Below are 5000 nucleotides of genomic sequence, written 5' to 3' on the forward strand. Positions count from 1 at the left end.
ATACACACACACCCACACACAGGCATGCATACACACACACCCCCATACACACATGCATGTACACACACACACATATATACACACATACCCCACACACACACACCCACACACACGCATACACACACACACATATATACACACATATCCCCACACACACACCCACACACACGCATACACACACACACATATATACACACATACCCCACACGCATACACACACACACATATATACACACATATCCCCCCACACACACACCCACACACACGCATACACACACACACATATATACACACACACCCCCACACACAGGCATGCACACACACACACACATATACACACATACCCCCCACACACACACCCACACACACGCATACACACACACACATATATACACACACACCCCCACACACAGGCATGCATACACACACACACCCACACACAGGCATGTACACACACACATATATACACACATACCCCACATGCATACACACACACCCCCATACACACATGCATGTACACACACACACATATATACACACATACCCCACACGCATACACACACACACACATATACACACATATCCCCCCACACACACACCCACACACCCCCCGCCCCTTCCTGACAAGGTGCCTTTTCTTTTCCCCTGACTCACACCCTCCCTTCCAATTCAGGCTCCACCTGCCCTGCCCCACATTTGCACCCCTCCCACCTATTCTCCAAGGTCCTGCTCACCCCGAGTCTCCCAGAAAGTCCTTCCTCACCGTCTCATTGAAAGTCACCTCTTTAATCTCTGTGATGAGATCATGATGGAGAAGTCCTCTCTAAACTCCAAATTCTAGAGAAAGGTCAGGAGTTACGACTGGCATCACTGTTGGTACTTCTCTCCTGGAGCTCACCTCTCACGGTTGGAACGGCTAAGCACATGCCCAGGGCATGTCTCCCTCTATCCAAGGGATATCCCTCCCTCTGTGTGCTCCAGCAGCTGGGCAGCCCAGCTCTCGTTGACTCCTGAGCAAATTAACTTAGTTTGGAAGGTGCCACTTAGTCTGACAAGCAGCATGGACCAAGGGTCATGTCTAGTAGAAGTTACCACCAGCTTCCTCATCTGCACTCAAATGCTGGGCAGAGGAGGCCCAAGCACCCTCCGATCTCTTCATGGGACATCACTCCCACTTCACAGAGCAGGGATACTCTGGTAGAAAGCTACAGCCACCAGCAAAGCTCAGGAGTTCTCACCACAAGGACAATCTGGATAGGAAAGGCTCCCAATGACCCCACAGATGCTCATCCTGCCCTCCTTGCACTAGGCACCAGCCTAGCAGCTGTCATGGCCAAGTGACTACCCTACGGCTAGAAACAATGCCAGCATGTACTCGGCACTCAGCCAACCCTGACCCAGCACTCAGCACTCAGTACTTGGCCAGCACTCACTCAGTACTCAGCCATCCCTGACCCAGCACTCAGCACTCAGTACTTGGCCAGCACTCACCACTCAGCCAACCCTGACACAGGACTCAGCACTCAGCACTTGCCCAGCACTCAGTCAGCACTCAGGAGTTAGGCCTGACACAGCACTCAGCAATCAACCAGTACTCACTCAGTACTCAGCACTTAGGCCTGACACAGCACTTAACCAACACTCACTCAGTACTCAGCCAGCCCTGACACAGCACTCAGCACTCACTTAGCACATAGCACTGAGCCAGTCTTAACCTAGCATGCAATACTCAGGTAGGCCTGACCTGGCACTCAGCCAGCATTCACTCAGCATGGAGCACTCAGCCAGCCCCAACCCAGCACTCAGCCCACATTAACCTGGAACTTAGCTAACACTTACCAAACACTCACTCAGTACTTAGCACTCATCCAGCCCAGACCAAGCACTCAGCCAACATTAACTTAGGACTCACTCAGCACTTAACCAGCACTCAGCCATCCCTGACCCAGCACTCAGCTAGCCCTGACCTAGCATTTAGCCAAGACTCAGCCAGCACTGACCTAGGGCTCAGTCAGTACTCAGCCACCACACACCCAGTCCTCACTAATACATGTGACTGCCATTCGGATGAAGAGTGATAAAATCTCTTTAGCCTACTTAAAGGAACAAAGGCAACGCTTCAAATGTTTCAATTTGTTTTATAATTTTGACTGACATATAAATGCCTATATGTTCAACCTCATTTCTATTTATTAAAACAGCTTTTCCCAAAACGACATATAAATAAAATCTATTGACTGGCTGGCATCACAACATATGTTTCCTTTTAAATACTCTTTGTCTCACAAATTTGTATTGACATTTATGTAGTCTGAGCTAGGAGTGTCTTACACTAGATTCAGGCACCCTCAATTCCTCCCTATCCAACCAAAAAATAAACAGACAGAGAAATGAAAATAAAAGCGAGAGAAAGAAAATAAAAAAAGAAACTTTCCAAAAGATAATGAGAGCAGGACTCTGTCACTAACTGGTCTGTGTGCTATTTGCCACAGCCTTTTATACAGCAGAGTTCAATGGCATATATTAAAATTGAAAATATATACACCTTTTCTTTATCCACTCATCAGTTGCTGGATACACAGGTTGGTTCCACACCTCTCCAACTGTGAACTGCGCCCGTAGCACAGTGTTCACGGTGCCAGCCACATACACCAAGGCTGGCGGGTTTGAACCTAGCCCAAGCCAGTTAAAACAACATCGACAACTGCAACAAAAAACAGCCGGGCATTGTGGTGGGCGACTGTGGTCCCAGCTACTTGGGAGGCTGAGGCAAGAGAATCGCTGTAAGCTGTGATGCCACGGCACGCTACCGAAGGCTCTGTCTCAAAAGAATGAATAAATAAAATTGAAGATACGTACTCTCTGACCATGCTAACAAACTATGCTACAGGCAAATTCACGCACGGGCCAAGAGAACCTGTTTGTTTAAAGGTGTTCTTAGACTCCCAAGAGAGTATCCACAGAATACAGTACACCCATGTGGTGAATTACTGCAGAGCCATTGACAAGGATGACGGGACACAAACACCAGTGGGAGAGGAGGCAGGGAGCAACTGGAACTCTCATTCACAGCCGTGAATCTGTCCAAACCATCTCCCAGCCTGTTTGGGAGTGTCTACTAAAGCCACACACACACCCCCCGAGACCCAGCAACCTGCTGCGAGACAGATACTCGGTGGAAACCCGTGCACATTCCATCAAGGGGTCTGTGTATCAGTAGCGCTCAGCACGCTATTGATTCATGACAGCAAAGGACCTGGGAACCATCCAAACATTCACCCACAGTACAATGGATAAATACAGGGCATCACGTCCACGCAATAAAATACCACGCAGCAGTGAAGAGGAACTATTACTTAAAATAACAGAAAAGAAGGCTGAATTCACGCAGCAGCTCACGCCTGTAATCCCAGCACTCTGGGAGGCAGAAGTGTGTGAATCGCTTAAGCCCAGCCTGAGCAAGAGTGAGACCCAGTCTCTACTAAAAATAGAAACCTAACCAGGCATTGTGGCAGGTGCCTGTAGTCCCAGCAACTTGGGAGGCTGAGGCAAGAGAATCACTTAAGCCCAAGAGTTTGAGGTTGCTTTGAGATGTGATGCCATGGCACTCTACCAAGGACGACATAGTGAGACTCTTGTCTCAAAAAAAAACAACCCACAAAAGAAACTTACAAATACAATATTAAGTGAAAGACTCCAGACACAAAAGAGTATATATGGTCTGAATCCAGAAACTCCTGGGGCCTAAGACCTGGGGCCTAAGTGTTGTACTTCTGCTTCTGGGTCTGGGGCCTGTCTGCACAAGTGTGTGCATTTGGGGAAAACTCACCAAGCTGCACTGTACGCTGACCTTTTTGTGTATTATATTGCATAAAAAAGTTTAAAAGGAAGGATCGTCCTCTACACTGTCCTGTGGGAAGCTCTCTAAGACATATTGCCATGCAGAGGAAAAGGTCTCACAACCCAAACGGGCTTCTGCGTGAGACTGAGTGTGTGCAGTTGTGTGTGGACACCCCGTGAAAGGACCCTGGCCTGGGGGTCAGAGACGTCCTGTGGGTGCAGAGGAGGGGTGCTGACGTGGGCGGCGAGCTGGCAGGAGGACAGGGAACAAGGGAGCTGTGCTTTGGCATTGCTTGAAGTTTGCACAAGTGCATATCCAGGAACCATTGTGAAATTTAAAAAGTTATGAAAGAGACTGCATTTGTATTTTTCACTTGCTATGTCAGGCTCTGCACCAGTACTAGGCACCGTCAGTAGGGGACACAGAGTCTGTCTCCAGGGAGCAGCACCTGGGAGCACATGCCTGGGGGCGGGAGCAGGGTCTCACACTAGGAGCTGGACACAAAGTCACAGAGGCCCCAGGGGACAGCTCTGAGGGATGCCCACAGGGCCACCGGCACTTGACCCTCCTTGACTAGACCCTCCTGTCTTGGCTTCCTTCTGCTGGTGCCATTCTGGGTGACAATGTTGCCCACAGTGACAATGGACTGTGGGAAAACAGGGACATGAGTTGCCTCTGTGCTGAAGTCACTGACTTCAGTGAAAAGAGGGGGGAGAAACCACCTTCCCCTAGCCAGGAAGGCTGCTGGCTATACCCAAAGTACCTAGGGTCACAGTGTCCACACCACAGGTGGGGTCTGGTTCCCTCTTGTGGGAACCAACAGGTCTCAGGTTTCTCCCTCCCTTTCAGTGTTAAGCCTGGTCCCTGTGAGGCCGACACTGAGACAAGCCCGGTGTCTTCACCAGGCACAGAGCACAGAGCCGTCCCCGCGGTCACCTCACTGACTCCCCCTAACACTGAGATGAGCCCGGTGTCTTCACCAGATACAGAGCACAGAGCCGTCCCCGCGGTCACCTCACTGACTCCCCCTAACACTGAGATGAGCCTGGTGTCTTCAGACACAGAGCACAGAGCTGTCCCTGCGGTCACCTCACTGACTCCCCGTAACACTGAGATGAGCCCCGGTGTCTTCACCAGACACAGAGCACAGAGCTGTCCC

At 50.1% G+C, this 5000-nt stretch overlaps 1 protein-coding gene across 1 annotated transcript in view; it reads right to left on the minus strand.

Moving 5' to 3' along the window:
* The window catches only part of TSHZ3 (teashirt zinc finger homeobox 3), a 74430-nt gene that overhangs the window by 18641 nt on the left and 50789 nt on the right, over window positions 1-5000 (minus strand). The gene's annotated exons all lie outside the window — the stretch shown is intronic.

This window comes from Otolemur garnettii, unplaced genomic scaffold, assembly GCF_000181295.1.
Source record: "Otolemur garnettii isolate 467f Iridium unplaced genomic scaffold, OtoGar3 scaffold00135, whole genome shotgun sequence".
Classification (NCBI taxonomy): Eukaryota; Metazoa; Chordata; class Mammalia; order Primates; family Galagidae; genus Otolemur; species Otolemur garnettii.